General features: G+C 43.9%; 1 protein-coding gene across 12 annotated transcripts in view; it reads left to right on the top strand.

The window, feature by feature from the left end:
- The window catches only part of ERC2 (ELKS/RAB6-interacting/CAST family member 2), a 901,328-nt gene that overhangs the window by 734,679 nt on the left and 140,116 nt on the right, over positions 1-26,533 (top strand). The gene's annotated exons all lie outside the window — the stretch shown is intronic.

The following is a 26,533-nucleotide window of genomic DNA, read 5'->3' as shown; positions in this document are numbered from 1 at the left end:
TATACACTTTTTAAAGGCATGATTGTGGACTCAGAAATTGTCACAATTCTCCAGTAGCGGTTTTTAGCCAAGAGCTTGCTTTTACCAGATGTGCCAGTGTGGTGTGACTCTCATTGTCCTTCTGGTTGTGTCAAATGTTTGGCAAGGAATAAGGAAAATAAACTGCGTATCTTCGTGGAGCTGAAACTATCATCTCTAAGAAGCCCATTTAATGGATTGTACTCTCTCTTCTATGGCAAAGTTTTGAAGAAAACACAAGGACCAAGGCATAGTAATGGTGAATGGGTAACTATTTCTTTATATGCATTAGAATAGAAATATCAGTACTGGCAGATTAGTGGTCTTCTATCTGTTGCTTTTTTTTTTTTAAGTTGGGTTTCTGTGGAGGTTTGCACTATAAATTTCATGCATTGCGTATTTTTCAGAGGGTTTTGCTCTTTTGAAGGCTGATATTTTATCCATTAAGAATCCACTCTTTATTTCTGTGTTATCTGCATTATGATTGAATAGTGGCTCATGTAATTACCACAAGGTTATAAATGGGACACTGAGCCCTGGAGACTTGCTGCTGCAAATCACACCTCCCCAGGACACAGCAGGTTGTTTAACAAGTCATAAACTCCCCAGAGTTGACTGTACCTTTGGTTCCATAGAATATGCTGTTGAACTGATGACACTGTATATGCCATTTTGTTCAGAACAAGGAATGTGGTCAATTGTGTGCTATGGTCATTTTTTATGGTCAAGAAGTACTCGTTGTGCATTTCTTTTTCTGGAACAAATATGAAATGTCACAAGTCTGTGATTAGAGTGGCAATTTTGTGGGATAACTTGGCAGGTGTGCTGTTCCCCAAGCCTTGCATTCATATTACATGATAGTGGTGCTTCAGGTGAATTTTAAAACAATAACTGGTGGGTTTTGCCCACAAGTGATAGTTTCATTGGTGCATTTCACTGCTGAGTTAAACCTTTGCAGGTGCCACCAATGACTTTCTCTGGTCCTATGGAGAATACACAGGGGTTGATTTTCAGACACATCTTTCTCCACAGTAAAGATGTAACACCTCCTAGATCCCTTTGCTGTGAGTAGAACCTGCTTCCCAGTCACATGAGACCTTCTGTTTCCTCTCTTCTCCCTTCCCTGGGTAAAGAGGAAAACAACTCTGGAACCAACTCTTCCAAAAGCAGAGTGGTTCCAGAGGGAAGCTTGTCAGTGTGAAGAGGTGGGGAAACCAGAAAAATCCCTAAGATCCAATCTGGGAGACTCTCTCCCTATGTAGAAAAAGCTTTAAGGGATACATCACCTTTATTCAAGCAGAAAGGCTAATACACAGGTCACTTGATCTACAGTAGCATTAGATAAGAAATGGAGGTTTTATAATGTTAAAAAGTAAGTATGTGAAACATGCCTACAGCATGCAGAGACGGGGAGGCAGAGGAAGTCTCTAAGAGTCTGGGGGTTACCTTGAGAAGAGCAGGTCCTACTTGGGTTTCTTCCATGAAGCTCACTCTTCTGCCATCATAAGTATTAGGATGCTGGACTGTATTCATGTCTCCTCCTGAATAATAAAGATTTTTATTGCTATTTCACAAGATTCATGATATCCACCCTGCCATCCTCTAAGATAGGACCTATGCTGTCATCCTCAGGGAGAATTGGTACCAATGCCCCTAGAGAAACTGCTTTGCTCAAGGCAAATAGAGACAACAGTGTTAAGCCCTTACCCCCTTTATTCTTCCGCGAATTTCCCCAAGCACCATGTACCCCAGAAAACAAATGTCTTCTGAAAATTATTCCATATATAATCCTACTTTAATATGTTCTAATAAATTTTATAGACTTCTGAGGAAAACTACCTATCTTCCTTTATGACTCCTTTAAACAAGTTTGCTCAGATATCCGCAGGCTTTTAAAACCGTATCTTAAGGATTTAAATAATGAGATACTGGGGACCTTCCGTATTTGAACAGCCGTTGCATGTTTTGAGTCATATTACAGTCTGTGGGGCCTAAGGAGACATTAAATTTATAACTAAAGATGGATAATAGTGGCACATTAAAAATTAACTGTTTTAAATATTTTGATTTATGGCCCTTATAAAAGAAACATCACAAGAAGTTATTTTACTAGCCATCAGTAATATGCTCATAATAGCATCAGAAGTCTGTGACTTGAATCTGGTGTTTTGGTGCTGAAATGAATCACAGTTTAGGAAAAGTGGCTCCAAAAATTACAACAAATTAGAATTAACATAATAGCGCTGACAGCTCCTCCTTCTTTTGCCACTTCCAGACACTAGCCCAGGCATGATTTATTTGTCTTACTGTGATCATTCAAGGATGGTGTTTTCTGAGAGCAAAATGAACTGGGGAAAGTTTCTTTTCTAAAGAGTTTCGACAGCCCCTAGAGCTAGGCTTTCTCCCCATAAACATCTCCCCCAGCCCAGCCTTATCAGCGTGTAACCTGTATAGTCCACAGAACCCCAGCCTTAGAAGGGCTGCACTCTCGGTCTAATGCTCTGCTGTCCTTGTCTTCAAGTTCTTAATAATTTTTTGGACATGGGGGCTCCACAATTTATTTTGTCATGGGTCACACAAAATACGTAGTTGTGCTGCTTGAATTCAACATACATTCCTGTGTTCTTCCAGCTTCTCTCTACTTTCCCTCCCCGCTGGCTCATCCCCACTCCTACTTCCCCATGCCTAGAATTTAGCTTTGGCTTGCCTTCTTTTTCTGGTTTTCTTGCAGACACTCTGTAGGGTCACATTCTCCAGCTAAGTTGTTGCCCTCATGGGTTTCCCTGCAACGTGTGGTCAATCATTGTCCTCTCACCGCCTACTTTTGATTGTGAAAATGTGCTCTGGGAGCCCTTACAGCATTTTCTATCTTGCTTTACAAAACAGAAAAACCAAGCAGCCTAAGTCTTTATTATTTTCCTTCAGGAAAATAAAATCCACTTGATCAAAATCCACTTGAAGTGGCATTCATTTATGTCAGCAAATAACTCTTCCTTTCCACTGAATGGAAGTGCTTTCCTTGGACCCCCAAGAGGTACTTTGTTCTGTGAACATTCAATGAGGTGGAGCAAGGAGGGACCAAATCTAGGCACCTTGGGGGATCCAGTGCCACACCTGCCAAGGCTTTTGAACGTTTAAGCTTTTACGGTGAGCTCTCTTCGTGGAGCAGACATTGAACACAAAATCATGTTTATTTCTTAAACCACTAGAAAGGAAGAAGTCTTTTTAGATTGAAAACATATGCAAATTTTTAGGACCTGATTCATAAAAATACAGCTGTGGGCATTAACAAGTTTGGCAAAGGGCCATGATGCTTGTAGGTGCATCCTGTTCAAAATGAAGAATTGTAGTTCTGTGCCAGCAGCACATGGACGCTGTTACGGAGGGCAAGGATGAATCACAGCGTGCTTAGACACAAGGAAGGGTTTTTCTTACACATAGGAGCAGTGCTCAGAGGCCAATGGAACTCCCTGTCGTGCCTCTTGTCAGGAAGAATGAGGAAGGAGATACTTTATTGTGGCTGGGAAGCTTATTTCTCCCTTGCTTTCTCTTAGTAGGAAAGGTCTAAATGCTAGGCTTTAGGCTTGTACTGGGACAAGAGAAATCCAGTGGTGGGGACAGAAGTCACAGAAAGAGCCTTGGCCTTTCAGTCTCTTTAGCTGAAGTCCCATTTTCTCTGCAAAATGGAAGTTTCTTTATACCTCCTGTACAGGGATATCCTCCTCTGGTAGGATACTATGGCTGAGGATTAGGTTCATATCATCCTTGTGCCATTTTCTTTCATTCATTTATTTATCCATTCATTTTCCACTTATTCATGCATTCTTTCATTAAATGGTTAAATTCTTGGTTATATACTAAGAAAGCAATGAGTAAGACAGACATGGTTGCCATGCTGTGGATCTTTCAGTATTGTTGGAAACAGACCATAAAGAATGACCTGGGAGAGGAAACCTTATAAATTTTGATTGTTGCTTTGATGGAAACCAGGAAGATCTCAAGATTAACAAGAGGAACCTACTTGGTTAATCTACTTCAGAAGGGATTTCAGCAAGCATATCTCCAAGGAAGTGAGTTTTATGCAAAGCGTTGAAAGCAGGAGAGTCAGTAGGCATTCAGGCCAGAATGTGTATTTGGGAAGCAGTCCCAGGCAGACATGCAAATGACAGAGGGTGAGAAAGGGCTTTCTGGGCTGATGGAGCATAAAGACCATAACCTAGGGTAGAAAATTCAAACGATGAGATGAAGATGAAGAAATGGGAAGGGTCCAGATCATGTAAAGCCTTTTTAGGCCAAGGTGGAGAGTTTGGGTTTTAATCTAAGAAAAATGAAAACATGAGAAGAAAATTAGAGGATCTTATGCAGGAACATGACATAATTTAATTTATGTTGTAAAATGAGCCTGGCTGAGGTATAGAGGCTGAACTGTCATGGCAGGAAGAGCAGAGGTAAGGGTTGTTCCATCATTTGCGAGATAATTGATGGTGCTGACAAAGGGGAGTAGTGGGAAAGATGATGCCCAGCGGGGACAAGTGGATAAATTGGAGATAAGACTAGGAAATGAAGCCAGCAAGACTTTGATAGATGGGTAAGAGAAAGGACTGCCTGAGACTGCCTCCAAATTTCTACCTTGGGTGGCAAAGCTGGGACAGGCCATTGTTGGAGGTGGAGGTCTGAGCACGAGTCTTGTTCCCTTCTGTTTTCCCCAGGTGTCCAGTCAGACTGGCCAAAGGAAAACAGACTTTTGATCTCCCTTTTTTCTATTTGCCTGTGTATCGACATGGGAATCTTTGACCTCTCATTGCAATGACATACAGACTGCTAAGTTTAAAGCATAGCTGAAGTCCAACTTCAAGGGTGTGTAGCTCCTCTTAACTCTCAAAGACAAGGAGACAACTTGAATATCAAAGGTTGCAATGAAAAATCAGCCGTCATATAATAGGGAGAAATGTGAAGTATATGATCTATAGAAAAACCAAGCTCCCGATATTGTAGGAGGATGAAAGGACCTACAGATGGGGGGGAAGATGCCATTGGCTTTTACAGTCCCCCCAAAACCCTGAGGTATCAAGAATTCTGTCACTTAAGGCATATTTTGTGGGATATTTGCCTACTCCTAAGGATTGGATTCCCATCTTAAAATTCTGAGTGTATTATTTCTGGTAGAAGAAACTTTTAATAACCTGTTTTCAGGAGTTTAGATGAGATATAACCAGAAGTGGTTATGAGGTGTTTCAGAACGACCATGACAAAGACTCTGTCTCTTTCCAGTACAGACTTCATTCCTGGGCCAAGTGAGATGTTTTTGCTTTATCTATTCCCTCACCTTCTCTTTCTTCTTCGTTCCTCCTCTCCGCCCTTTCTTCTCCTCCTCCTCTGCTACTCTGGAAGATATGTTGTAAAGCTGTTGTTCAGAGCTACAGCTGGAATGTCTTGCCCAAAGTCCTTGCAATCAATAATTCATTCAAAAAATATTTCTTCCATCTCAGTACTGGTGTTGAGGCAGTGAACAAAGTACATTTCCTACCTTGGAAAAATATAGAGTACTATACAGATTCTTAAGCTGGTGTCCGTGAACCGCTATGAGTCTGCAGATCCTTTGACGTGGCTAACAGACTCATCTGTGGATATGTGCACATCTTCCAAGGAGAACGCCTATGATTCTCCACAGACGCTCATGGGACCAGTAACTCAGAAAAGGAGAACCACTCATCTATGAGAGATTGGGTGGCAATGTGTTACAGTGGCTCATAATGTGGTCTCTGCATTTAAATTGTACTGGGTTTGTGTCCTGACTTGGCACTGTTTGGCTAGGTGGTCTTGGGTTAGTGTCCTCTATCCCTTCGTTACCTTATTTGGGGAAGACTGTGTACACCTCACAGGGCTATGGTTAGGATTAGATGACTTGAGGTGAGTAAGACACCTAGCCATGTCTGGTGCATAGCAAGAGCCCAGTCCTCATCACAATATCATTGCTATTGTTATTACCAGGCTTGGAAGTGCAAACTCTATAAGCCAGCTGAAGAAAGTAGTTGATAATGTGAGATGGGTGGATTAAGGGGATAAGAAAAAAGACAGAAGAAAGGAAAACCAAAAGGGGAAATCTATTTTTGTGATCATAGCTACCCAAGTCAGCTACACATTTTCTAGCAGGTCTTAAAGCAGAAAAATCCTCTTCAGTTACCTTTGATTTTAATGACATGTTGGTATAGCAAAAGAAGTTTTGATTGCTGGAGACTATAGATTAGTCCATGTTTCTAGAGGAAGATTTCCTTTGGCTCAAAGAAAAATTGAGTGTATAACATGAAAAATCAACAAATATTTGACAAACAATTATGAGCTGATGACTTGGAAGAGAAAGAAGGGTAATAATATCTCAGTCTACCTCTTTCTGTTCTCAAGTATGATGAAACTCAGGGGCTGGAGTAGAAGCTTTTAAGCAAAATCGAATGCAGTAAATAAGTTCTTGTGGGTTTTTCTGGAGTTTGTGAGAGTTACCTGGCAAAGCAGTACGTGTTGGCTTGGATATGACCACACTCTCAGGACCTGAAATCTGGCTGAGAAATCGTAAACAAACAGTGGTGATAAATGACCGTGGGCCGGAGGCGGGAGGTGTCTAGTGGAGTGTTTTTGCATTACATTACATCCTTCCTATGCCAGGGCTGGCGCACAGGGAGCACTTTGGCTTCTCCCACCCCGTTGTCATTTGCTCTAGAGTGCGGTGCTGGTCTGGTCTTGTTTAACCTCTTTATTAATGATCTGTAAAGGGGAGAGAAGAGCATGTGAAAGAAAGTTGCAGATGACACTACTTTGGGAGGTGTTGGGAATACTAGCAAAGTCAGAGAAATTACACTAATGGCCCAAAGAAGGTTAGGAACATAGAGGGAGAGTAACAAATCTTGGAGCAGTCCAGACACTCACATCTGGCGAAAATTAATCTGAAACACAGATATCAATGGGTGGGAGGACTATGGAAAACTGAAGGCTAAAAGAGAAATAATAAGCCAAGCGGACATCAGGAAATCCAACCATGGGTAAGAGCAGGGAGAGAGGTGCCAATGGCAGTTAGCACAGTCCAGATATTAGTAGGTGCCAGAGGGACATACATCACTATGTGTGACAATCCTGCCCATAAATTGTGTCTTACATCTGGGACATTGTAATGTTGTGCACACTCTTTTCCAGAGGATCACCCTTATTACCAGAAAGGTAGAAGGAGTTTTTAAAGAATGCAGCCACTAAATGAGGTCAAGGCACCATTTAATGTTGGACGTGGATTCCGAACTCCCAGCAAGAGTCAGCATTCAAACACGAGGCCAGAGTGGTATTTTCAGGGAAAGCACAAGAGATTTCTCTTGGAATATTAAATGTGGACTTGAGAAGACTCGTAGGTCTCTTTCTTAAATTTGGGAACCCAGGGTAGACACTTCTCAGAGGCCTACTTTGGGGAGCCATCCAATTGGTAGATGGTGGTAAAAAGCTGGGCCAGAATTTTCTTGGTAGTTCAGGGAGAGGGGCCCAAGCCTCATCTCTTTTCAACCATCTCCACAGCCCTAACAAAATGGAAAAATGAGACAATAACATTCAGAACAAGAGTGCGTATTTATGGCCACCACTGAGTGTATTAACCAGAATGTCTGTTTTCTTTTCTGCCATTGAGGACTCAATTGGCTGTAGGGTATTGGCCACGTCTAGTGGGTCTTAACTCAGTCCTCAGGCCTCTTGCCTATATGCCTTCCCTGGGGTAACATGATCCCTGCCAGAGAAGTACTGGTCCACTTGGCTATGAGATGATCTCATGAAACCCATTTTGCCTGGGTGGCTACAAGATACCTTCCTCATGAATGTGTCCATCAGAGACTTTGTGATGGGAATGTCCATTCCCTCTAGCCTTATTTTCCAGGAAATGTCAGGCAAATGCGAAGAATCACTGCATACAACTGAGAACTTCTATCCTGCCACACCCTGGTCTAAGCTGCCCCCATCTGTCCCATGCAGATCTGATACTCTCAAACACCAGGCCACACCAGCCAGCTCACAGGGCTGTTCCATGGTGACAAAATCACTGAGAGGCTTAATCTGCATAAGGAGGAGCCCTGCCATTTCTTTCAGCCTTCCGGAGCTTTCCACAGCCTGAGGCTCAACCCGGCCACTGTGGGCCCAAATGAGTTGGGCCCCTCCTGTGATGGCTGAGTTGGTAGTCAAGATTCTGCCTTTCCCCAAGCATTTCCTTAGTGCCTCAGTCACTGTGTATACATAAAGTGGGGTAAAGAGAGCTCCCAGAAAGATGTAGAAGAAGAGAGGTTGTTATAATCAGTTCGAGGCAAAATCATTTCTCAGGGAAACCTGTTAGACCCAGAATAAAAAGGAAATGCCCAAATGGTGAAAGACATTATACCTTCATCCTTCAGAGAGAAACACAGAATGAGGCTCTGAAATAAAAATCACAAAGATCACTTTCACTGGAAAATCTGAGCTTCTTAAAGCCATGGCTTCATTTTCCTCATTTTTAATTTTTATGTTTACAGTAGAAAACTTAGAAACTTTTAATGAAGAATCAGGAAAGAAGTTATTTAAGTCCTCATTGAGAGAAAGTATCATTTTTAGGTACCTTTTCATGCATATACAAATACGATCATGTAAAAATATACTTGAGGAGGATAACTCTAACTTTGCACAGGCTTCGGTCCTACGTGGTTGGTGAACACTCCAGCACCAGAGTGGACACCAGGCACACTGACCGAACCGGTCACTGACCGAACTGGTACCTGAACTAGGTACCGGTCCCATCACTCTTAGCTGCTGCCCTGGGCCAACTGTTGTTATTTACTCATTGTCACATGACTGTCTTTCCATACGGACAGCTGACATCTGTCTGTAAGTTTGATTTCTCCCCTACACCAGGCTGTGGGGAGAACCTGTGCAGGGAGGGGTAGGCGCACTGCAGCTTGGCTGTGGGAGGAGTGGGGGCAGGGTGTGAGAGTCATGAACACTTCCCAGCGCATTTGTTCTTGGCAGCGTATGTGGCTTCATTGTTCCTCACTCACGTGTCAACCCAGGAGCCGGATGCGTGTGGTGGCCCTGAGTCAGCATGTGGCCGAATTAGCAGCCCTGCCGATTCCCCAGCAACCATTCTTCCTTCAACGCACCTTGATCTCTGATGTAACTGCATTATTTGAGAGGAGTTTCTATACAAATCCCTCAACAACAAAAGAAGACCAAAAGCCCTCCATGATGGAAAAAGGGAGTCTCGCCGCTGCCTGATGGAACTGGATTCTGACCAGGCTCTGCATGTTGGGCTTTTTACTGCTGTTGTTGGTCGCTTTCTGGTCTTCCTAACTTTTTGAAGTTGTATCTGCTGGCGCCAGGGTACAACCTGGGAGCATGATGAAGTCACGTTAGAGGAAATCCTTGTTGCTCCTCTTTGTCCCAAGACAAAGACACACTAGGAAGTGGAAGCTTGCCTGTTTTCTTCTGCGAGGGGTGCAGTCTACCTGGGGTACCTGGGGTAACCGCATCTCCACCAGCTGATCTGAAGTTTGGTTCAGTCTCACAGGTCATTTACTACAATTGGCCACAGAAAAGCATTGTCCTTCCCCGCTCGTGGAATGTGGAAGGGAGCGAGGGAGAATGAGGAAGTGTTCCAGAGCCAAAGAGCAGTCTTTGTCCCTCCTTACACAACAGGCTTGGGACTTGGAAATCCAGTCTCTCAGAGAAGACGGCTGACCGCCTGTGAGGGTGCAGGGCTGAGAGGGGCCAGGTGAATTTTCTTCACATTATTATCTTTAAAAATTACGAATGCACTAACATGTTTGCAGAGGCCAGACTGTTTGGTAAGCCGTTTCTATGCTTCGTGGGTGAGTGTGAGCATCTTATCTTCCACCCATGGAGGTTTTCTGGGAACTTTATATAACCAGGAGGCTGTCACCATGGGCAGGGGCCAGGGACAGGGAAAGATGGGCTCTCTCCATCTCCCCTGGGCCAGTCACTGCTTTCCCAGCAAAGGCAGAAGGCAGGGGCAGCTGAGGGGAATCCTTTGGCCCAGCAGCTTTGTGCCTGGTCCACTCATCACTGGAAACATTTTCCAAGTGCTTTTCCCACCTCTTTCTCACTCACACAGCTCCCTTCCTAGTCTAGAGGAAATCCCCCACATCCGTCCTGATTTCCATCTGACTCCCTCATCCGCTCTCTGAGGGTAGCAGGCAGGTAGCACTGTGCCTGTTTTACCACGTAAGAAAGTCAGCTCTCAGTCACCAGCTCCTTCCCCCATAGTAGCAATTCCCTACGAAATTTTTCCTTAGAGCATTGATGGCATTGGACAGTAAGAGACCATTTTTAAAAATTATAATAAAAACATGTTATGTTCAACTAAGTTTGAACAAAACTAGACTAAACAGAATTAAATAGGTTTCTTCATTTCAGGTCTTCCCAGACCCTTTCAGATCTCCACTCCAGTCTTCAAGCTCCCTGCCCAGCCCTCCCGTGGGAAAGAGAAGGTGGGCCTGTTCTTCTGAGAGGAAGCAATTTAGCCAGCAAGGGCTCTGCCATTTCCCCCCTCCACATCAGAAGTTTTCTTCATTGACCACTTCTTCCTTTCCTTTTGCTCATACCTTCTATCACCTCATCTTCCTCCTCTTTTTCCTCCCCTTGAATTGCATTAACTGTCCATCTGGCACACATAGAAGTTCATGGAACAGACATGGAGCTCTGTGTCCCAGATCTGCCCCAACACAGCCATATGGCCTGCAGCCCAGTATTTAATCTCTCTGAGCCTCAGTGTCCTCATCTGGAAAACGGGGAAAATACGGTTTTATTTTCCTCCCTTGTGGAGTTCTCATGAACATCAAATGAGACAATGATGTAAAATGCTAGCTAGCCCAGTGCTGGTATATAGTAAGCACTCAGTGAATACTAGCCCTCGTTTTTGTTTTATTTTGCCTTTTTTTTTTTTTTTTTAATTTTTCCCCACCACCCCCTCCTCTGATATTTTCCTCACTGATCACCACTTACAGTGTGGCAGCATCCGTATTTCTGTAATTATGTATCAAATATCTGCTATGTGTTGTAGAGAGTTAAATGTTTATTCAATGAATGCATCCTGAATCAGCTTGGGTGCTGAGAACCAGTCTGACCACTGTGATCACTCGGCCTCACCACACAATACCAAAGGAGTGGACGGAACCAGTCTCCCTGGGATCTTCATGCTTTACACCAAAAGTCCCTTGCCTGGAACGACTGGATGTAATTTTCCTAGGGCCAAGCCAACAGCCTTGGCAACAACAAAAATATGTGCCCGCAAATGCAAAAGCCCTCAATTCACAGTCCCAAAAAGCTAGTGGAGTGAGTAGTCAACTGGAATCAGATTCATGAAGAAGCTTAAAACTTTTCAGTTCTTACAAGAAATACCACCATGAGAGGACTTTTCAGGAGACATTCCAACAGAGACTATAAAGCAAGTGAAATTACAAAGAAAATGCTAGAGCTGCCTTTTTTTCCTAGAGGTTTGCACTCGCTTATCTTGGCTGATCCAGAAGAGATAAAGGAAACCTTGGGAACAGCCTGTTGGGAAAGGCCATGTTGCATCTTTTTTGCCTGCAGGAAAGCAAGTACCTGCTTGCAGGTCGTGGTACGTTCTTCGAGAGGCTTGCAAGGAATTGTGTAAGCAGGGTGTGTTCCAGGAGATTACAGGTCCTTTGTGTTTCATGTTTCATGGTTGCCAGCAGCTGGCATCTTTCAGAAACCCCATGAAAAGTGGGCAGAACTCCTTTGCAGACTTCTGAGCAGAGGGTTAAGAAGACTTTGTGTGTGACTCTTAATCTTGTTGGGAAATTTTAGGGTGAAAAATGTAATTACATCTGAAATGCCAACAACCAAGGCCAAAGGCATGTCTCCTCTATGGATGATTCTTTGTTGATGAGATTAGCAACTAAGCTCTCATGCTCCTGCCTACAAATTATTCAGATTATTTGAAAAGAAATGAAACTAGATACTGGGAGGAAAAATGCCACATACCACATTAGGTAGCACTTAACTAATGCTCACCTGTTTAGCAATGAGTTCAGCGTATATTTAGTAAGTACCTACTGTGTGTGATAGAATGGAAACAGCACAAATAAGATTCCTGCTCTCTTTGAGTGATTTTACCCAAGGAAGCCATATTCTTAAGTCTCTGTCAATGGCAGGTTATAAGAAGAACTCAAGAAATCTGTAGTGTAGCACAGGGCAGCTCCACACTGTGTGGTCTGTATTGCCATCGAGTCCATGTAGAATTAGATTAACATGGACAATTCAGTTGGTGGACATACAGGGCTGTGTGATGTGCCCTGAACACCAGGGCTGGAGGCAGAGAGGGGTGACACATGAAGGACCTAAAGGAAACAGGACAGTAACACAACAACATTGAAGTGTGGGGTCATTGTCAGTTAACTGGTCCCACAGAGTAGGGAGTGAGTAAGGCATGGAATCCAAGTCATGACGATGGCAGAATTTGTTCAGAGGTGGAGAGCAGCCATTATCAAACATCTCCTTTGTCCATGTGCAAGTCCACTTAGTCTTCAACCCCAACATGTTGGTCTCAGGTTGCCCCATTTTCCAGAGACCTCTGAGGTCACACATCTGGGAGGTGCAGAGCCCAGGCTGGAACCCCATTGTTCCGTCATCCACCACCACACCAGCCACCATATAGCATGGGGCTGTTCCGACCGAGCTCTTTAAACCACATACGGAAGTCTCTACCCAGGTGGGTAAAGTTCCGAAAGTTTGTAAGTCATCTGACTCATGGTCGGGAAATCAAATCATGATTATATATAATAGATACGGGTATCCCCCACTTTTCAAAAGTTTGCATTTCACCACTTTGCTTTCGCAAAAGACTTACATTACTACCTGTTTTCACTAACCAAAAGAAATCCAAGAAGTATTTTCACTTTTATAGAAAAAGCAAAAATAGCATTTAGCATTTGTTTTTTAGGAAGTCCTTATAGGGGCAACACGTACCCCGTGCAGTAAGAGCAGGCCACCAGCTACTTCCCCAGGAACCATACTCAGCATCCCAGTATCAGGTCACCTTACTTTTGACTTGGGTCTGTGAGCATCTGTCTTGATTTATTTTGTGCCTCTGTTTGCAAGATGTGTCTTAAGGTATCAGAAAAGCTTAAGAGTGGTTATTTTTGGGGGTCTGGGAATGCTAAAAAATTTTCTGCAAAATTAAGGGTAATTACTTCTTTATACCATTTTGGCTTAGGAAAGCTTTCATAAGAAACTTCCAGATAAAACAGTGTGCTTGCGGAGTGCTAACCCCCAAAACCTGATGTCGTGTTGCTTAAATTCCTGTGCTTGTGCTGAGTATTGGGGAGCCTACCAGGAGACAATAGCCATAATGTGGTAGAACAAACAATAATATTGAATGAAAACTTAATAAGGCAGTGATTGATCTTGGGTCCTGATACTTCAGAAGTGGTTTTGTTTACGAAGAGCCAGGAAAGGCAGTGCCCATCTCATGGGGATGTTTCGAGGATTAAATCCATTAAACCATTTAGTGTCTGTCCTGTTGTCAAAGTGACGTAAATGCTACTTACATAGATAAATGGAGACCTTTGAGAAGATTCCAAAGGGAATTTCTGAGTACTTCTAAAGGTTTTAGAGAGGGATAGCCAAAATTGTCTATTCTGCCTGATTTTGCTTTCGAAACAAACTTCCTTCTATGTCGCACCTTGCCCCAGATGGTAAGTGCCTGGGTCAGGCATACATAAGTACGAGACTGTGCATCTCAGCTAAAATTGCAGAATAGCGCATTTGAGCAGCAGCTATGGAAGCCCCACAGACACCTAACTTCCTGCTTTGGAAATAGAAAGAATGGCTCTCCTGAGCACTTACACTGTACCAGTCACTTGACTGAGGGCATTATCATGGACTAACCCAAGCACCCTCCCCTGACCCAAACAAACCCGTAAGGTGAGTACTGTTATTTATCTCTTTCTGAAGATAAGAACAGTGGACCCTAGAAAGTTAAGAAAATTGCCTCTGGTTGTAAAACGAGGAAGCTGAATGTGTTGAACGAGTTGGAATCTGTATATGGGCCATTTGCCTCTGGAGGGCACACGCTATGTCAGGATTTCTCCAGCCCAGCGGTATTGACATTTGGTGCTGAATCCTTCCTTATTGTGCAGCTGTGTGGTGTAGGATGTTTAGCAGCATCCCTGGTCTCTACTTGCTAGATGCCAGTAGCATCCCTGCACTCCAGCTGTGACAACCAAAAAGGACTCTAGCGTTTGCAGATGTTCCCACTCGGGGGCAAGATTGCCTTTGGCCAGGAACCACTGCTCTGCATCTAGATGCACTCTACATGTGTGGCCCAGGAGAATTCCTGGAATTGACTTAAGAATATTATCAGAGTTTGACCCATAGACTGAAGCAATGTCATAGACTTCATAGCTATGAAGCCATCTTCTGGACTACTTAGAAGAAAAAGAGCTCTCTTGTAGAGTTAGGGAAGAGAAATGAACTCTCTGAAAATGTCCTTGTGTGTGCATTAAGATATAGAAAAAGGGAATCACAAGATGTGCAAGGTGGGTAGAAAGACAGAAGGATGGCATGTATCTGAGACATGGGAGGGAGGAGATGGTAATTTGGAAAGGGACACATACCTGCCACTGAGACCCAACAAATATCTAGGCTTCTCTAGAGTTCCCAGACCTGGCTCAAACCTCAGCTCCACTACCAATGAGTTATGTGACCTTGGGTCAGTCCTTTAACCTCATTGTTTCTACTTCCTCCTCTGTGAAACATAGACAGTGTTCATTTTTACCTTACAGTGGTGTTATGAGTTCCTGAAAGTGCCTGTTGTGCTTACTGGAAGTGCTTATTAGACGTGAGTCTGTTGTTCTGGCCACTCCACCTGAGACTGTGTTGTTTAATGGTTGAGAGAAGAGGGTCTGGACTCAAGACTGCCCAAGTGTTGATTCAGCATGGCCATGTGCTAGCTGTGTCATCTCGATTGAGCAGCTCAGCCTCTCCAAGCCTTAGCCTCCTCATTTCTAGTCCCTACCTCCCAGATTTGATGAAATCTTCATGTGTTAGAGGGCACATGAAGCCCTCTAACCCCTGCCTGACATCATCATTATTGCCAAGATTGCACCTTCCACCCTAGGATCTGTACTATCCTGTTAGGGCTGCTGTAACAAGGTGGCTTAAACAACAGAAATGGATGGTTCCACGGTTCTGGAAACTGGAAGTCGGGGTGCCATCAGGGTTGGTCCCTTCTGAGGGCTGTGACACAGACTGTCCCATGACTCTTCTTCAGCTTCTGTTGGTTTATTGGACACCTGTGGCATTCCTTGGCTCGGAGATGCATCGCCAGACCTTCCCCACCATCTTCACATGGCTAGCTCCTTGAGTGGGTTCGTCCATGTCCAATATTCTTTCATGAGGATGGCAGTCATGTTGGATTTGGGTTCCAGTATGTCATCACCTTAACTAATTATATCTGCAATGACTCTATTTTCAAATACAGTCACATTCTGAGTTACTGGGGGTTAGGACTTAAACATACAAATTTTGAAGGCACAAGATTCAATCCATAACAGGATTCTATGAATCTTTGTAAGGTTTCTTCCAGATCTGAAATCCTATGTGGGATTTCTGAAGTCCAAGTAGTTTGGGATGACCAAATAAATCAACAGGGGGAAAGAACTATTTTAAGAATTGAGAAATGTGCCACTTAAGGGAAGTGTCTTGGTTTTTTTCGACTTTTAAAATTTGTTTACTTGGTCGTACATTCTCTGTCCTATGGGACTAATGATGACTATGTTCTACGCCTTCACCCCTTCCCTAAAAATTATTCTACAGGCTGAGGAAGAGAGTGGCTAGAAAGACACCTTGAAACTCTGGAGATTCTGTCTAGGAGTATTATTGTTATCCTCGTTACTTATCAGGAATAAAGGGGACTGTTGGTTCCCATGTGTATTCATTGTCTGTTAACAGGGCCTTACTTCTCCATCCCTGCTCGCCTCTCGCCATCAAACACAGACCTGCTGCTGAAGTTTTCAAAAGCTCCCTGTGTTGCAAGATTTGAGCAAACTTGATCTTCCAGGTTTAACTTAAATATTGTTTCCATTTTGAAGCCTGTCATGTGGGTGTACCACAAAGAGCGTTTGGTTTTCCCCCCTGAAGCCCTGGGCCGCGGTATGTAGGCAGTAACAGAATACTAGGAAGAAAGAGAGAGCCTGAAATGGATCCTGGGGCTCTCAGCCTGTGCAGAGGGTAAGCAGGATGTAAGTAAAACCATTACTTCTCCCTCCTGATCAAAGGCGAGATGGTAACCCCTCCCCTCCTCCCCACCACCCAGCAAGCAATTAACACAGCCTGGCGTCTCCTCTGGAGTGATGGGACTCAGCCTGCAGGACCAGCTCTGGCTGATCAGTAGTTGAAAGCGGGGTGCCCTGTGTGCGCAGGTTGAAAAATGCACACATTTGCAAATAGAACACATTCCAAAACTGTCCAATGAGGGAGACACACAAACCAACCTTGTTGACGGATTATTCTTTTCATCTGCATTTGATGCAGATGTGAGATCAGAATTTGCCAGCAGGACTTAAAAGTAAAAGGGTTAAAATTGTAGGAGCCAAGTAGACTAGTGCCTCCTGGATTTTACAACCACCCAGAATCTTATTAAATGCAGATTCCGATTCCACAGTTCTGTGTGGAGCCTGAGAGTCTGCATTTGTAACAGGCTCTCAGGTAGGGTGGCCAGATGGGGGGGGGGGGGCGGGGAAGCTGGGTACCCAGTTAAATTTGAATTTCCTATATTTTATCTGGCAACTCTGCTCCCAGGCAGTGTTAATGCTGCTGGTGTGTGGACCACACTTTGAGTGGCAAGAGTGTACATCATCAAAACATAAAAATGTGATGGAAACATGAGGCTGAGCTAGTGCATGAGCATCTGGTACAATTTAGAAACAAGTTGATGGCTCGCAGGATAGTCACACTACAAACTATTGTTCAGTGGTTGGCAGAAACAGGCCGACAGCAGCAAAGAGAACGCATCCATCTCCAGAAACAGGGTTCCTGAATTCCCTAGCGTCGAGTCCAAGAGCCAATGTGTTACTCGTGTTCACTTTATGGATTTAGTTAGTCACATATTCAATGATGGTCAAGTCAAAGTGATGTTATGACTATAATAGAATAAAAAGAATATAGGTTTTTTTAAAAAGGCATTTTAATAGCTAAAATAATACAGTTTTATGCTTGAGGACATTGGGGTAACATTTCACCACCATGTGCCTCCCTTCCCAACTGGCCCTTTAAAATGAAGGGGCCACATAGACTCTGGCAGCTTAGCCCCTGACAGGTGATCTGTAGAGAAGGTGGGGGCTGGGCTTAGGTTTACACTGACATTTGACAAGCAAACCCAAGCCTCTATTCCTTTGAAGCTGAAGGAACTGATTCCAACTCCTTTGAGGCTACTTGGCCATCAGAGCAGCCATTTACAGATTAGGGGAAGGTTGCTGCTGGGAGGGAGGTGAGCAATCATTTATTCCAGCCTCTAAATCCCACAGATGAAGGGATAGGAACTGTGGAGAACTTCCTCCTCCTCTGAGTCCCTTTTTTCTTCTCTGGCTCCTCTGACCTGCTCCCTGTTAAGAACTTTCTCCTGGGGGCACCTGGGTGGCTCAGTGGGTTAATGCCTCTGCCTTCAGCTCAGGTCATGATCCCAGGGTCCAGGGATCAGGCCCCACATTGGGCTCTCTGCTTAGCAGGGAGCCTGCTTCCTTTCCTCTCTCTCTGCCTGCCTCTCTGCCTACTTGTGATCTCTGTCTGTCAAATAAATAAATAAAATCTTTTAAAAAAAGAACTTTCTCCTGGGGGGCTGCATAGGGTTGGAATCTGGTTTTTCAGGGGCTTCTTTGTCTCTTTCTATTTAAAAATACATCAGGATTGCCTATAGTCCAGATCTTCCTTGCCTGTATTCTATAACAGAACCATTTGCCTTCTGTCCATCCATTCTTGAGATTGGCTTGAATATTATATATATATGTCTACTACAATTTTAATATGCTTGCCTTAATCCAAGGCAGGCACCATACTTCTACAAATTGAATAGTGCTATTTGTTGTGTTCTTCAAGTCTCTATTGAGCACCCATTATGTGCCAGGTCTGTGGCAGGCTACGCATTATCTAGAAACTGCCCTCTCTTGTCCAGCCTATTTTAGTCTTGGCTCTACGGCAGCAATTAATAAGCAGGGTTTTTTCAGCTGAAAGTCATTCGTTTTAGCCTACCCCTTTGAGTTCTGGAACACTTTCAAATAAGATCATGTCTCAAGTCACATTTGTAGAAGTCCCACACGCCCCTTACTCCTCTGTGGTATATTCAACCTGGTATAGTTTGCCCCATGTTCTTAGTCTACAACTAATTCATGATTCAATTATCATTGTCAAAGATTTAAGGTATACTAAGGTAAAGAGCTTAAAACCTCAGTGCCCCTTTCCTTCTATCCCCCAACTCCACACTTGTCCCCAGAAGCAGTATACACCAATTAATTGGTAGCTATGCCCTTCATGTACATTTGCAAAATATATGTACATTTACAAAGTTCATTTCTAACACAAATTGGATCATATTATACAGATTCTTCTCTGGTCTGCAGTTTTCACCTAACAGTATGTCGTGGTAAGCCTTCCATTTAAGTACATATGAATCTACGTCTATTCTTTTCTGTTAGCTATAGGAATAGTCCGTGGAATTCTCCTGCCAATATTTATTTATCCAGTCACATTTGGTGGGTATTTAGATTGTTTGCCATGTTTGTTATGACAAACAAGGCTGCAGTTAACGATGATGTGTCTATATCTTAGGACATATTTGTTAGTATTTCTGAGGCCCAGAATTTTAATTTTCTACATCAAATGGGCCTGGTAAACTAATGAGAGTGGAATCAGTGGTCAATTGGCAAATACCTTCCAACCTGAATCTCAAGTTTCTCAGCCCATGCTGTCTTATTTGAATTAATTCAGAATTGCCCAAGAGTCTTCTATGTTTAGACACTGCTGGTTGATATTTGAAAGCCAAAGTTGAGCCTCCTAGATTAAAAAACCTTAGAGCTGCAACATTTAAATACCTTAAAATAGTATGGATATTATTAGGCAGAAAGTGGAAACAAGAAGAATGAAGGGAGTTTCCCTAATAAATGAATTTAAAACTCCATATTAAACAGAGCAGTTACTCTCTCAGGAAAGAAGGTGGGCTATTCTTTTTGAAAAGAACTTTTTCATGTTTTTGTTCCCAGCTGAGCCAGCTGCACAAAACAGCCAAAACTGAACACCCAGGGAGTGTGCTGTGCTGACATGGATTTTATAGCAGATTTTAAAGTAAAACTAACAGGATAAGCAGAACCCAAAGACTTCTCCCCCAGACTCCTATCCCTCATTATTCAATCAAAAGCAAATCCAGACTCTGGGTGAAGGGGCTTTGTAGGTGGAAGTAAGGTTACTTATCATCAGATCTTGAAGCAGGGAATGTATTCTGCGTTATCCAAGTGGACCCAAAGCAATGACATGGGCCCTTAAAAGTAAGTAGTAGAAGAAAGCAAAAGAGTCAGACAGATACAGTATAATAGAGAAAAGAACAAAGAGATGGGGCAGAGAGAGAGGTCAGAGTGATTCTAAGTGTGAGGAGAGGTTTTGAAGAGAGAGGAACTGTTCCACAAGCCATAGAATGCTTGAGTCTTCTAGAAGCTAAGAATGACTCCTAGCCGATCGTCAGAAAGGAAAGTATCCTGTGGAACTGAATACTGCCAATGACTTGAATGGGCTTGGAAGTAGGTTAATGCCAGACCCCCGGAGAAGACAGCAGTTGTACCCACACCTTGATTTTGGTCTTGGGAGACCCAGAGCAGACAGATACCAGGTGGATTTTTTAATCTGCTAAATATATAGTACTTTGTCATAGACAACAATAGAGAATGAATACAGGGGCTGAGCCAATGTCAGTGTATTAGATGTAGCAGAAATAGATCCATAGGTCAGGCTGATGTTTCTTACTTCCTAGCATCCTAGCTCACATTTTCTAAATGTTTACATAAGATAGGTGCTATGCTAGGTGTTTTATGTGCATTCCCTACTTTCTTCTTTACAAATTGCAAGGATTGGTGTTATTATCTCTGGTTTATAGATGAGCTAACTGGGCATATGAGAAGCTAGCTATCTGGGCAGGAATCACACGGCTTATCAATGGTAGGGCCAGGACTCAAACCCGTACCTGTATCCATGGGCCCTCATGCCCTAGTGTGTGCGTGTGAACACTGTGTCTCACAGCATACCACCACCACCCTGCAATTATATGCCTCCTTGGGCAAAATCACTAATATTTAAACTCTTGCCAAACAGTTACATCCCTGAATGCCTTCTTGACCTTGTTTTAATGCCCTCGGAATACTACACTATCAGATGCTAAGCAAGGAAGAAAAAAAAAATCCAAGTTGGATGATCAAGGAAACAGGAACTCCTGTCCATGCTCCACAACCAGGCTCTTCAGGTCGAAGCACAGTGCATACTCTTGTATTTCACTTCAGACCCTTGGAGGTCCACTTGCTCTAGATTGTGTCAAAGACCGTGCTCTCTTCCCCACATCAGGCATTCCATTCTAGAGGTGATGGACACATTTTAATACCTTGACCATACCATCAGGAGCCAAAGGAATATTAAGTGAAACAAATGTGGGACATAACTGACATTTTATCTGAGGGTGGGGGCGGTATGCCAAAGCGATCTCAGTTGTCTGTACAGAAAGTGTGACCTCAAATTCAACCAGTGGAAAGTCTGAGCACGCAAGACCCCTTGCATTGATTCGGTCACATATTCCAATATTTAACAAATATGAACTGCGCTTCTATCGTGTGCTGGTTTGCATTGGAAGCTGAGGGCACAGTGATGAATAAGACAAATTCCAAATTCATTGACCCTTCCAGGCTAGCGAAAGGAGAATGGATAAGCAAGCAACTGTGGACTGTTGAAACAAATGCTGAGATGGAGAAGGTACCAGATGCCTTCAGAAACCGGAAATAGTGGCCTCTAAACTGGGGCCTAAAGGAAAAGTTAGAGTTAGCCAGGACAGTATGGGGTAGGGGAGAATGTCCCAGATCAGAGGAATATCATAATGTAGATCTAATCTAGAAACATACATATATGTTCATGAGCATATCTGGAGTAGAGAAGGCTAAGAGGTGGAATGGGAAAGGATGAGGCTGAAGATACAGTAAGGACTGAGGTCAGAAGGGCTTTCTACTATTTAAGGAGTTTGAACTTTATTATAAGGGAACATGGAAACCATTGAAAGAAAAAGCTGATCAGGGACATGATCAGATGCGGATGCTTTAGAAGGATCCCTCTAGTGGCATTACCAAGAATGGATGGGGGAAAGGGAGTGAATACAGCGATGCTGTTGGAGGCTAGGGAAGTGTGGTATATATAAAGGAAGGGCGGGATTAGAGACAGAGAGAGGCAGCTGGATTCCAGAGCTATCTGGGAGCAAGAGTCAACTGTATTGGGTTGTGGAGTAGAGGGAGTCTAGGATGACAGCCAGGCCTGACTTGGCTAAATCATCATCCAAATATCAGTCCGGCCTGACAAGACCAGAGCTGTGGTCTGCAGAGGTGAGATGGGGTTATAATTTGTAATTCGTGGAAGGCCTGGGGAGGAGGGGGATCAGCCAGGAAGCATATCTTTCCACGCTGCATGGGGCAGCCAAGAGCACCCCTGTGGCTGGGCATCTGGGGGCTTTCAGAGCAGCTGACTCCTGTTGGTTGTTTTGAAAATGCTGACAGAACTAAAGTTTTTAAGAAAACAAAGTCCCAGCCCCTAATAAACAGAAAATGATTCACGGTTTCACATGTTCACTTTCTTTCCCGTGTCCTTGTTGCTGTAGGGAAGAATGGCTTTTCTGTTGAAGGTGGTGGGCGCATGCTGCTCTGTGGCTTGAAGGGTCAGCTATTATCTGCCCACCCCCATATGCCCTGAGGTGCTGTTATACCTGACGGGTGTCCTGACAATTGGCTTTGACTTGTTGTGTCAGGGCTGCCAGTCAGCTGGCTGGGACTGGACCTTGGAAAAAGCCTATGGATTTGGGACTTTGCACCATTTTCTTGGTTAAACACCTGTGGCTACGATGACCCCATGTCCAAGACTTGTCATAGGCTGACAAGGCAGGGTTACTCAGATCCCCCTCCAAGGTGATAGTTTTTCAGTCCTCTTCTTATTCCTGTAACTGTGTCAGAGGAAAAAGATTTTTCACGAGCAAGTGTGTGAAATGTGTTCAGTGCCTGGTAGTGGTGTATGGTTACCGTCTACTGCTGTCCTTTGCCCATAATCTATCTCCTTCCTTTCTGATACCAGTAGCCCACACTGTGTTGGGAATGGGCACATGACTCAAGTCAGCTACTCAGAATTCTCTGCCCCCAGACTTGATCACTGGGAGGGAGCTATCACTTGGGTTGCAGTGATTGGTTCACGGATGGGCACAGGACCCAGATAGACAATGAGTCTCAGTTCTGGAAAAAGAAGTGCTAAGCTGGAATGATGATGTTTGGGATACGGGGAAAGCAGAGTAAGTGAGGGAGAGAGAGAGAGAGAGAGAGGAAGAAACAAATCCTGGAAAACATCAACAGGGCAATGGAGGAGTAGGACAGGAATGGAAAGGCAGCCCATAAAGGGGGTCACCACTATGGGTAACTGGTAACTGGAGCTTGATTGTGCAAGGGACCTCTGGGAGCCAGTGTAGGACACAGGCCTTAGGGTCACATGCCTGGGAGGGAGGAAGAGGGAGCCGGGGTATGTATACACTGCTTCCCAGTGGTCAGTGGCCAAGGGCTGCTTCCCCAAGGCATCAATACCTTCATACTCCTCCCCTGTGACAAGCTTGTGTAGGGAGGACCTTGGGGCTCTAGAACTCCTCAGTCAAAGGCAGGCTGGGGTCAGCAGTTGGACACAGACAGCGTCAGCAGAGGAGGGGCAGAAGGAAGCAGTCAACATTAGCCACTGCATTAGCAAATGTTCAAAAGACACTTCAAAACATTCTGTCTACCCCTGTGATGAGGGGTGGATGGCAAAAGCCTTCATACTGCCTGCATATTTGTTCTGTCAGATGAAGCTTCCAACACATGCCTCTGGTCTCCTGCTTGTGCCAAAGTAGGAGTTGAGGCTGGAAAGAGATGTAAGTGAGCTCCTAACAGGAATGCCCGCTGGCCACACTTGCCTCTCGAGGCTCTGCCTGTCAATTACAGAAAGATCTGCAAGATTCCATTCTCCTCCGTTATCTTCCACTGGGGTCTCCAGTGGCAACTCTGCAACCGTTTTCTGCAGAGTGGTTCAAATTGTTTTATATCTCCTTAGCTGCCAAGTACAATGTCATAAGCAATAAATAAATAAATTGGCCTACATGGAAAGCATATTTTGTCCAGATGCGTCCTTGAAACTTCAGCCCCAAAACATGAAAGTCAGATTGGAAACCGCGTTCTCAAAGCTCGGGGGAAGTAGGCTCATGGGCAAAGCCATCCGGTTGGCGGGTGCTGCCACCCAGCACCCGATGTGTGTCCTGCAGATAAGCCGGGCAGCGCACCTTCTGAAAAATCAAACGTGAGTTTTTCTCACCAGTTTGAGAGCTTAGCATAGGTAGGCCACCTGGGCAGGACAGGGCAAAAGAGGTATGTAAGCTTGGGGGGCTGCTTGGCTGGAGGGGCTAACGCCTGTTCATTTCTCTTGATCTCCTCTTGACCAGCTGGCTTGGAGTAAGCCTTACTCATCAAGAAGACTAAGTTCAGCACCCTTGTCTGGGGTGCTAACAGATCCTGGTTACCTTGTCCTTGCTGCATGCAGAGGGAATAGATAGCCAGGGAGAGGAAGAAAAAGAGGGAGACCTAAATAGCTGCAAATCACATAGAAAGATGCTCGAGCTATTTTCGGTGGGTTAGCCAACCCTGGTACCCTGAGATGAGGTGGGCTTTCCAACACCAAGTGAGGCTAGTGGGCGGATGACTCAGGAGAGCAGATGTGGCCTCGATGGCAGGAATTACAATGTAGAGCGCACCAGTGACCTGGGCTGCTGTGTCAGCTGGCTGGGAGTGCTTTTAAATGTCATCTTGATTTCTATTTAAATTAAAAATACATGCATACAAAAAGTTAGACTAGAGATGCTTGAAATGAAAAGTAGAAGTTTCCTCTTCAACATCCCCCATTCCACCCCGTCTATGTCTTACCAGAGATTCTTCTAGACTTATGTACACACACACACACACACACACACATGCATTTTCATAAGAAATGAGCTTGCATTATATAAATTATTGTGTAACTCCCTGTTTTGCACTTCATGTACTCTGGACACCTTTCTACATCAGTAGAATCTTTGTCATTTCTTCGTTGTGCTCTGCTGACAGATTGCAATGATTTGTTACAATTTTCAAGATGACATCTCAGATTTCTTCCTAAATTTTCAGACTCTGGTAAATAACCTGAAATGTTACTTGCCACTCTATTATCATTCTTACCAGTAAGCATAATCTTTTATTATCTTGTCTGTTGAATTCAATAGAATTAAAGTGAACAATAGGATAATTCATGAAAAAATAACTACGGAAATAGCAATTTTGGATGTGTACATATATATGTGATGTGTGTATATAAAGTGTAATCAATTTCAAGAGATAATTGACTGTCTGAGTAAAACTAAAGAGGTCCTTCTAAACTAAAACTATAGAAGTCTTTTTCAAACCTGAGTTTGAAGTACGTTTTTCTGAATGAACTCCTTTACACGTGTGCCCAGGTCTAACCTTAGACTTGCATGTATTCCTTGACTGGTAGCCCAGCTTGGTAACTAAGTGTGAGGCTACCACAAGGTGCTAAGTTGGTTAAGAGCATAGGCTGTGGGCTCAAATCCCAATTCCAGTGCTTTCCAGCATACAGGCTTAGTATGCTTAACTCCCTCTGTGCTTCAGTTTTCTCCTGTTCTTAGAGCAAAATGATGACATGCACTTCCTAAGGTGGTTGAGGACTAACAGAGAGAAGGCCCTAGAAGGCCTTAGTTGGCACTAAGTACTTGCTCAGTAAATAGGGGTTAATAATAATAGGAAGAGCAGCATGATCACCAGCAGACAGCTGACATCTGTCAGGTGTGTATGCCTCCTGAGATACATGAGATATACACAGTAAATATCCGCCTTTATAGATGCTCATTTTCTTCTCCCAGCTGGGTAGTTGAGAAAGAATTGTGGAAAATAAAATGAGTATAAAATGGTTTTTAAAGTCAATAGTTGACTAAAACTATTCCAGAATGCCTTGCAGGTTGTCGCAAACCATCAGCTGTTCTAGACCAGAAACAGAACCTGATTTCCAGTTGTAGATAATAAATAAACACAGTGCACTGCCCTTTGCAATGAGTGGCTATTTTTTTAACCCATGCAGATGTGTCCTATTTACATTGAAGCTGTCATACAAATTAGCAAAGGCCCATGGAATCTGAAAGAAGGCAGGCTTCGGGCCCTGAAATGTTCACAGGAATGGAAAATGGCTTATCCCCACTCCTCATCACTCTGGTGTCCCAGGGCTGGTAGGGAATGATTGGGAAGAACTGAAGAGCTTTTCCAGGCCAGCAGAAATGTTTGCTGACCAAGCAGGCTTTGAAGCTAATCTGCAAGGCTGGGTAAAACAAAACGCAGTAGGGTTTGGAGCTGCTGTGATTCGGACTTTTTTGCAATCTGTGAAAAGTCCCGAACCTTTAACAGATATGCAAATCCCCTCATTTGGTTCAAGCTGGGGCGTGGCAGATGCAGCCTGAATTAAAGCACTAGTTAGAGCACAGCGAATGACTCTCAGTTGTTTTGATTTGGTTTGGTTTGTTCGTTTGACCATAACGTTTTTCTTAGCAAAATGCTTGTTTGGCCAAACATCAGACACGTTTCTTATCACATTGTATGTACGGACTATTAGAGGGAGAGTATGGAGACTGAGCCACAAGGTCAAGACAAGGAAAGCCTAGGGAGTACTCCGGTTCCAGGTTTTTCAACCCCTTGCCTGTAACAACAAGGTAGCAAGGTTTCAGAGAGGTGAAAAGACCGACTCATGGTGCCTCAGCAAGGCCTGAGAATAGAACCCAAGACGCAAGGCTCCCACCAAACGCTCTTCCCACTAAACCACCTGGCTTCCAGATGATCTTTCTCTTGGGGGACACACATGGAGAGGGAGATGTAAACAGTTTAAATGTAGGCTTTAAAACTCCGGTGGCTTATCTTTCCTGGAGAGGAAGCAAATCCCTGGTTGTGCCAGTACAGAGATGTTTGGGTTCTAAAAGAACAGTTCATTGATTCTCTAAGCACTGTGGAGGACCTGCAGGGGACTGGCCTCCAGCCCTAGGACCTACAGGACAGCACACACAGGTCCCTGCCCTGAAAGCAGATGTGTGCCCTCTAGGTGTGATGACAGAGTTTCATTCACTGTCCTCTGAGAGGCAGGCAAAAAGGGCTCTGGGAAA

Source organism: Mustela erminea, chromosome 1, assembly GCF_009829155.1.
Source record: "Mustela erminea isolate mMusErm1 chromosome 1, mMusErm1.Pri, whole genome shotgun sequence".
NCBI classification, from domain to species: Eukaryota; Metazoa; Chordata; class Mammalia; order Carnivora; family Mustelidae; genus Mustela; species Mustela erminea.
Note: the sequence above shows the minus strand (reverse complement) of the source record. Positions and strands in the feature narration are given on the sequence as shown.